Source organism: Microtus oregoni, unplaced genomic scaffold (genome assembly GCF_018167655.1).
Source record: "Microtus oregoni isolate MIOR12 unplaced genomic scaffold, Mior012 000002F_ref0000024, whole genome shotgun sequence".
Taxonomy (NCBI): Eukaryota; Metazoa; Chordata; class Mammalia; order Rodentia; family Cricetidae; genus Microtus; species Microtus oregoni.
Genome location: NW_024543061.1, coordinates 25,151,944 through 25,161,609, shown reverse-complemented (window position 1 = coordinate 25,161,609; position 9,666 = coordinate 25,151,944).

Genomic DNA, 9,666 nt, shown 5'->3' with positions numbered 1-9,666 from the left:
CAGAGAGCTGGGAACAGGGTGCTCACCCCTCAAACGTGAGCATCTGAGGCTGGGGAGACGGCTCCATGGTAAAGTGACAGCTGTGCAAACGTCAGAACCTTGGTTCAATCTCCCACAGCCATGTAAGAGACAGACATAAATCTAGACTCATGGTGCACGCCTTTCATCACAGCACTCAGGAAGCAGAGGCAGGAGGATCTCTGTGAGTTCCCAGATCAGCCTAGTCTAGCTAGTGGATTCTGGGACAGCCAGGGTTAAAAAGTGAGGCCCTGTTTCTAAATAAATGAGTCAGAACTGGAGCGATGACTCGGTAGTTAAGAGGAGTTGATGCTCTTGCAGAGGACCTGGGTTTGGTTTCCAGCACTCATATGGCAGCTCACAACTGCCTGCTACTCCAGTTCCATCAGATCCAATGCCCACTTTTTTGTTTTGTTTTGTTTTTTGAGACAGGGTTTCTTTGTGTAGCTCTGGCTGTCCTGGAACTGACTCTGTAGACCAGGTTGGCCTCGAACTCACAGAGATCTTCCTGTCTCTGCCTCCCAAGTGCTGGAATTAAAAGCATGAGTTACCACCCAGCAGATCCAGTGTCCTCTTATGACTTCCACAGCCACCAGTCACATGGTGCACATACGCATGAAGGCAGAAACACTTATACACACACACACACACATGTTCTCACACGTGCGCACACACACGCACCCGTACACACAAATCTAAAATAAACAAAGCTAAGGCAGACATAGTGGCACACATCTTTAGTCTCAGCACTTGGGAGACAGAGGCAGGCAGATTTCTGTGCATTCCAGGCCAGCCTGGTCTACATAGAGTTACATAGTGACTGCCTGTCTCAAAAACAGCAACAGTAAAATAAAGCTAAAGAAGTGGACTTAAGGGGTGTTGTTGTTACCTCCCACCTTTTCTCTGGGGGAGGTAGGGACAAGTGGATCCCTGGAGCTCTCTGTCCAACTAGTCTAGCTAAATTGATGAGCTCTGGGTTCAGAGAGACCCTCTCTCAAAATATAAAGTGGAAAGTGATTGAGGGAGGCATAGAACATCAACCTCGGACATCTAGATGCACACACATGCGCACCCCTTGCAAGCACATGTATACACACTCATGAACTGTATACATACAGGCTCTCCTGAGATCTCCAAGGACAATGTTTAAGGAGTACAGGAGCTTCCCTGAGGCTCAAGGACCATCTGTGGAGCACAGAGCCCTGTAGGGACAGCAGGAGGTGAAGGAAGCCAAGATGGAGCCAGGGAGTTTGTGCACAGGACGAGGCTTCTTCAGGAGAGGAAGCATCCACCTGTGTGCAGTGTCAGGGAATTGAAGAAGATATCTGTGTCTTATTCTGTGCTTTGCCTGTCAGGGTTAAGCACAGAAAACTCTACTGCACATTTTTACAACGCAAAGATTTGTTATTTTAATTTAATTCTTTGGTGGGTTTTTTTGTTTGTTTGTTTGTTTGTTTGTTTTGCTTTTCAAGACAGGGTTTCTCTGAAGCTTTGGAGCCTGTCCTGGAACTAGCTCTATGTAGACCAGGCTGGCCTCGAACTCACAAAGATCCACCTGTCCCTGCCTCCTGAGTGCTGGGATTAAAGGCGTGCGCCACCACCGCCCGGCCTCTTTGGTGTTTTTGAGACAGATTCTCACTGTGTACCTCACTGATCTGGAACTTGCTGTATAGACCAGGCTGACCTCGAAAATTTCCAGAGATGCACCTATCCCTCCTGAGTGAGTGCTGGGATTCAAGACAGATGCTAGAAGGGCATGGGGAAGCACGCCTCTTCTCCCAGCACTCTGGAGGCAGAGGCAGGTGGATATCTGATTTGTAATCAGCCTGGTCTACAGAGTTCCAGACTCTACAGAGAAACCTATCTCAACAAATAAAACAGTCATCTGTCACCACACCCAACTTATTTATAAAATTTATTTTTATCTTTTAAAATTATGCATATATGTGTGGGTATTTGCATTTGAGTGAAGAGAACAGAGGCATTGGGGCTCCTGGAGCTGGGGTTAAAAGCAGTTGTGAGTGGCCCAAAGTAGGTGCTGAGAACCCCACAAAACCCCTACTAAAGCTATCAGCGCTCTTAACTGCTGAGCCATCTCTCCAATCCCCAAGAAAAGATGTGATGGAAAAACAGATACTTCTAAAAGTGTAGCTAGGCATAGCGGATTCACACCCTGAAATTCCAACACGTGGGAAGTTGAAGCAGGATTATCAGCAGTTTGAGGCCAGCCTGGTCTACAAAGTGAGTTCACAATAGTGAGTTCAAGGCTTTGTTTTTTTTTTTTTTAAATACACTAGGAAGATGATTCCATTGATAAAGGGATTGTACCATAATCATAAAAACCAGAGTTCAGAGTACCCAGCATCCACATTAAAAAATGAAAATAAGACAGGCAGTGGCACACACCTTTAATCCCAGCACTCGGGAGGTAGAGGCAGGCAGATCTCTGTGATTTCGAAGCCAAACTGTTCTACAAAACAAGTCCCAGAACAGCCAAGACTGTTACACAAACTCAGGAAGGAAGGAAGGAAGGAAGGAAGGAAGGAAGGAAGGAAGGAAGGAAGATAGATAGCAAGCCAGGCAGTGGTAGTGCACACCTTTAATCCCAGCATTCAGGAAGCAGAGACGGGTGGATCTCTGTGAGTTCAAGACCAGCCTGGTCTACAGAGCGAGTTCCAGGATAGGCTCCAAAAGCTACAGAAAAACTCTGTCTCAGGAAAAAGAAAGAAGAAGAGGAGGAGGAGGAGGAGGAGGAGGAGGAGGAGGAGGAGGAGGAGGAGGAGAAAGAAGAAAGGAGGGAAGGAAATTTTTTTAAAAAGCCATATTCCATGACTCCCTGACTGTAATCCCTGCACGCAGGAGTTCAGGAGATGGAGACCAAATCCGTAGAGTATGTTGGCTCCAAATGTTCGAGCTCTGGGTTCAACAAGAGACCCTCTGTGAAATAAAGTGGATATCAACTAAGAAAGACACTCAGTGTTAATCTCTGGCCTCCCCACGGGTGCTTGCTACACATGAGCCCCATGCCTGCACAATACCTACATAGACTTATGTAAAATAAGTAAATATTTTTTACGTTTTCAGCATGGTGGCTGACAACCTTTTATAGCTCAGTTCTAGGGGATCCGATGCCCTCTTCTGACCTCTGAGGGCACCAGGAATACACGTGGTACATACATGCAGGCGAAACACCCACACCCATTAACTAGGACTTCCTTAAAAAGAAAGACAAAGCAAGAGGAGTCAGCAAGAAATAAAAGTGAGTTGTCAGCTGAACACCTCAACATTTAGGAGTGAGTTCCAGAAAATTCTATAACCTTAGGCTGAGGAAAGGGGACTCCAAAATGTGGAAATCCAAGACAAGAGGGCAGTTGGTTCCATGGGCTGCAGCATGAGAGGCTTCCCAGAGTAGTGAGCATTGTGGGCACTTTTCTGAGGCTAGCCCAGATGAGACTTCATTACCTGTGTCAAACACCCCAGCTTCCCATGACTACATCAAGCAGGTCCCACCCATCACAATCCCATTTACAAGTGGGACAACTGAGGCTTGGGACGGAGCCCTGGGGTGGGTGTGTGTTGTAATATGAGCAGCGGGCTGCTTCCCGCCACCCGGCTAGCTTTACTGGAAATAATTACACAGAAACTGTATTCTTTTAAACACTACCTGGCCCATTAGTTCCAGCCTCTTATTGGCTAGCTCTTACATATTGATCTAACCCATTTCTAATAATCTGTGTAGCCTACGAGCTGGCTTACCAGGAAAGATCTTAACCTGCATCTGTCTGGAGTGGAAGAATCATGGCGACTCCTTGACTCAGCTTCTTTGTCCCAGCATTCTGTTCTGTCTACTCCGCCTACCTAATTTTTTGTCCTATCAGAGGCCAAGCAGTTTCTTTATTACTTAACCAACGAAACAACAGATAGAAAGATGACCCTCCTCCATCAGGTGTGGAACAGCAAGGGCAGGGAGGAGAGGCTGTAGGAAGACCCAGTGAGGGCCCAGAATGAGCAGAGACACAGGAATATGATGGTGGCACACAGGACCTGGGGGGAGGGGTGCACTGACTCCAGTGGAGACTTTTGCACACTTGGCTTTGTGTCCTTTTGTGTGTATAGTGAGGAACATGTATGGTATCTGCACATGTGTGCACATGCATGTTGAGGCCAGGGAAGAACTCAGGTATTTTCTTCTGTGGGTCTGCCTTATTTTCTTTTCAGTGAACCCAGAGCTTGCTGTTTTCCAGCAAGGCTGGAGACCAGTCAGCCCCAATGATCCTCCTTCTGCACGCTCCCAGAAGTGGGGTACAGGCCTACCATGATGGCCACACCAGGCTATTAAGGTAGGTACCAGGGGTCTGAACTCAGGCTGTCTTGTTCTTACCCACTGAGAATGAGAAGTAGCCCTGTTTATTTTGAACAAGGTCTCACTTCATAGACCAGGCTTGCCTCAGATTTGTGGCAAGCCTCCTGCTTCTGCCTTCTGAATGCGGGACTGCAGGTATGCACCACCAAACCCAGCCCTTCCATGTATGTTGTTTGCGGCAGAGTCAGGGTGGCCTCAGACTGGCTGTGTAACTCCAGATCCTCCTGCCTCTGCCTCCAGAACATGGAGAATGCAGGTATATACCAGCGTGTCTTGAACCTCCACTTGATGCCTCTTTGGCTATAAGAGCCACATTCAGCTGCTTAGGTGTGTGCCCTGTATTCTGTTTTGGCTGTCTTGAAATCCTCAGTCCTTTGTTTTGAGACAGGGTCTCTCTATGTAGCCTGGCTGGCCTGGGACTCACTCTGTAGATCAGTCTGGCCTCCAACTCACAGAGATCCGCCCTCCTTTAACCCCCTAGTGCTGGAATTAAAGGCATGCATCACCAACTTTTACAACCACTTTCAGCAAGGTTCTATGAACTCTGGCTTTGTACCCATGGCCCACAAAGCGTGAAGTCTGTCCTGGCTAGAGCTAAAGCCATTTTGAGGAAGTTTTTCACGGCACCTGGGATGGGGGCCGAGGAGCCTCCTCAAGGCCATGGAGGATTGTATTCCTCTGGCTGTTTAGGATTTCAAGGACACATATACTCCCTAAGCCTGCACACCCTGGCACCCTCTTTTATAAACAAGAATCAGGTTTCCAGGTCCTGCACAATGCCTGCTGCTGTGAGCCCCGGAGAAACAAAGGCTGTGTTTAACAACATCAACAGACCTCAGGCCCCTCAGGTTCCCCCAAAGGATCCAGAACACTGCAGGGGCTCAGTGAGGACTGTTGATCCTTCCTAAGGTCAGTATAGACAAACGAACAACCCCCTGAATAACACTGTGCTACAACCTGGGCAAAATGAGGAGGGGAGGGGCGTGTATGAATGTGTGTGTGTGTTCGTGTGAGTGTGTGTGTTTGTGTGTGTGTGTGTGCGTGCTGCACAGAAAACAGAAACAAATAAAGAGTTCAAATGTGAAACGATTAAAAAAATAAATCGAAGAGAGCGAGATAAGGCTGCCGAGGCCCTGCTTCCTAGTTAACATTCATTGGATTGAATAATCAGCCTTCATTATCTCAAATTGTCTGCATATTTGCCCTCAAAATGCTAATTTACAGTTGGCTGGGAGCAGTCTCAGCCTATTTTGACTAAAATATGATTTCACTTTATTGAGCATTGTTCTTAGCTGTCGGGCATCTTGGTTTGCATGGGAAAGGAGGGAAGCAATAGAGAGAAAGGAAACCATTTTCTATCAAAGTGATGCCCGGCTCAGCTCTGATTACGGCTCCCTGTTTTGCGTGGAAATGGCATTTCTAAGCCTGCAAGTAAAATTAAAGTCGTTATCATTTTCTTTTAGGGGACAGACAGTTTATCATTAATCTCAGAGAAGGAAATGGGAGAAATAAATTTTTTGTTGTTTCACTGAGGGATGAAAAATCTTTCCCATCACTTGCCCTCCCTCCTGCTTAAAGAAGCAGCCAGCTCCCTCCTCCTTCACGCTCTCCATGACCTCCAAAGGCCTGGGATTCTCTGCCTCTTGCCCTTCTGTGTCCTCTGAGCCCTGGAGGGCAGATAAATAACCCCATCACTGGAAAGTAGCCCAGGATGGCCAAGAAGCCAACATTCCTGAGGATAGTCTCAAATGTCCATTCTTTCTGCCTCTACCTCTTGAGTGCTGGGATCATGTGACACTATGTGCCACCAAGGCAAGCCCTAAACTTTATTTAGGGTTAGGAAAGACAAAAAAAAGCAGGCATGGTATCCCACATCTTTAGTCCCAGCACTCTGAAGGTAGAAGCAGGTGGATCTCTGAGTTCAAGGTCAGCCTGGTCTACATAGTGAGTTCCAGGACAACCAAAGCTACACAGTGAGACCCTGTCTCTAAAAACCAATCCCCACCCCCCCCCAAAAAAAAAAGAAATGAAGAAGGAAAGAAAGAAAGAAAGAAAGAAAGAAAGAAGAAAACCAAATAAAATAAAACTCAGAGGTCTAGCTGGGTGAGGTGGTTCATGCCTTTAATCCCAGTGCTCAGGAGACTAAGAGTTTGAGACCAACCTGGTGGACACAGTGAGACACTATTGGAAGGAGGGAAGGAGGGAGGGTGGAGAGGGAGGAGGGAGGGTGGAGAGGGAAGGAGGGAGGGTGGAGAGGGAAGGATGAGGCCCTTCGTGGAGCTGAAACACTGAAGAGCCCCACATTTGTCTTCACACAGGAGCCTCGGGTTTTATCCCATCAGATACAGCCACAAGCTGGTTTTCAGCCTGGAGAGAGGCTGCCCTCTCCACCCTCTCCCAGCTCCTCTTGGGAATAAGGACATGGCCTGGGGAAGGGCAATTCTCACCACAATCCTCTCTCTGCAATGGCAAGACCACGGTCAGACAGCAGGCACAGCCACAGGTCACCATCAGTTCGGTCTCCTCCGACCAGTGAACAGCCATTCCGACCCTCTCAGGAAGTCCTTGGGTTCTGTGCCATCTCCCCAGGCCTCAGGCACTAGGTCTCTACTACCCTGCAGCCACCTTTGGTCCTCCAGACCTTCCCCTCCCCCACAGTGCGAGCTGTCTCCTGAGCTGCTCGCCAGCCTCTGTCAGGCAGGATGCAGGCCGCACAGGAGCACCTGGCTAGAAGGGTAAAGGGCTGGGATCGAGGTCCGGCTCCTCCTCAGAGTCCTGTGCCGTGGTGTGGGGCTGTCTTTGCCCAGGATGATGGAGCACAGACAAGCCTGGGCCTACAGAGCTAGTTCCAGGACAGACCCCAAAGCTACAGAGAAATCCTGTCTCAAAAAAAAAAGAACAAAACAAAAAGTGAGGGTTAAGACGCCAGATCAGCAAGTGTGAACGAGGCCCATTCTATTATAAGTGCTACAGGATTTCAAAGTTGGACTTGGCCCCTCCTGCCATGGCTTTGTGTGTCTTTCCGCAGACAAAAGCAGGACATGGTGTCAGAGGAGAAGAAATCTGCCTGCAGAGGACAAGCAAGTCAGATGTGGATGCGTCCCTGCAGCTGCTATATCTGGTGGCTGGAGGACATTGGTGGCTTCAGGGGAATTACTAATTACTGCTCTTCGCAGTGAGGACACAAGATGAGGCCTCTGCCGTGGCTGTCTCACTGGGACATAGTCCTCTGGTCACACCAGCCAAGTGGCTGAGGTAATATGGGGGTGCTGAGACAGACCCACCGGTGGTGGATAGGCGACAGCTATCTGAGGCAGAAAGGGTTTCTCCGGGCCTGAGACTATGGTGAGGCACGGAGGTACTCCCTCTCAGGGGCTCACGCTACCTTGTAAGTGGGACTTGTAAGAGGCCTTGCTGGCCTCTTAGCGAGAGATAGGGGTCAGCTTGCTGTTGAGTCCTCCTCTATCTGTCTTTGTGTTTCTGTCCCAGCATATCCCTGCTCCCAGCTGGGGCTTCCCTTCCAGGAGTGCAGGGTGTTACACGGACAGGGACATAATGGCTGATGAAAGTCCCCAGCTAAGAATGAGAGTTTCTATAGCACAGCATGTGCTGTAAAGGCTGCCAACACGAAGCTGATAATTGTCTTAGGTTTCTATTACTGTGAAGAGACACCATGACCACAACAACACTTATAAAGGAAAACATTTAATTGTGGCGGCTCACTCACAGTTCAGAGGCGTAGTCCATGATCATCGTGGTGGGAAGCTTGGCGGCATGCAAGCATACATGGTGCTAGAGAAGGAGCTGAGAGTTCTTACATCTTGACTCACAGGCAACAGGAAGTGGCCCGAGACACTGGGCTTGGCTTGAGTCTATGAGACCGCAAAGCCTACCTCCACAGTGATACTTTCTTCAACAAGACCACACCTACCCTGACAAAGGCGACACCTCCTGGTAGTGCCACTCCCTTTGGGGTCATTTTCTATTAAACCACTGCAATATTCCTTTCATAGATAGTTTATGTTAAAATAACAGTGACCCAGGTTTAAGGCTTATGACCTGGGGAAAGGTCTTATTGCTTTGCCCAGCCATCTCCTAAGATTCTCAGACAAAACCGTTGACTGCATTCCTGTGGGCTAGACTTTCCCCTTACCTCTTGTAATCCTGCCATTTGCCCTTCAGGAACCACCCAGTGAAACTGTAAAAAACAATGATGAGAACTCTGAGAAGCCCCCCCCCCCCCAGGCTCTTTGATCTGCCTTCCTTTCTTCTGGGTGCCCATTTCCTCCTAATCCTCATGCTTAAGCCTATATTAAAATATCTTCAATAAAATCTCCTACTCTCCTTCATAAAACTGCCTAGTCTTGAAGTCATTAGCTGAGCCAAAGCGACTAACCTTGTTTCAGCAAAGCTGAGGTTCCTAAAACTCCAAGGGAAGTATCTCCTCAGGCTGTTGAAGGCAATGGTGGGGGACTGGGTCTCTGTCACCCACACAGATGACAAGAGGAGGCCACAGCACCAAGTTTGCTCTGTCTCTAAAAACCACACCGTCAGCTTGGACCAGAGGGGCTGTGCTCAGGTTTCCTGTCCTGGGGGGAGTGAGACAGACAGGAATCGGGGAAGGTGTGAGGCACTAGACAAAATTCACTCAGGTAGGACAGGGTCTAGCTCTGCAATCCCATCCAGCTTCGAGACTCCCACGAGCTCATCTCTCTCCTCCTGGCATGACCTTTCTCATCAACTATTTGTGGAGCAGCCTGTGTCTTTCTACCCTGGAGCCCCTGAACACCCTGCCTTCCACCATAAGATGGTCGACCTGACGGAGCAGGCCTGGTTATTGCTGGTGTGCTGAGGCCCTGATGGTGGTTTTGGACCCCAGCCCATAGTGAGCTCACAGGGTGTGTAACCCACCGGCACCAATGGGTCCCTGTAGCCTGTACACCTCGGCGGCGGACAGTGTGGTCAGGATTGTCCTCCCCAACCTGGGAGGAGCCTCTGCGCCCCCACCCCCACCCTGCTTCCTTTGCAAGTCAAGTCAGAAGGTGTCCCCCACCTCTCTGCTGGCAACCTTGCTGTCCTTCTCAGGGACATAGGGCCTCAGCTGAAATGAATGGAGGGGGTGGGGAGCACCAGCCAGCAGCCCTAGGGAGCCAGTGGAGAGGCCGGTGCGCTAATCCTCCGGCCGCAGCTGACTGGGCCTTGCGGGGATTAGGCCGAAAAGGGCGCTGACCAGCCTGAGGCAACCGCGTCCTCTGCCCGCAGCTCAAATGCCGCATTTGGGATGC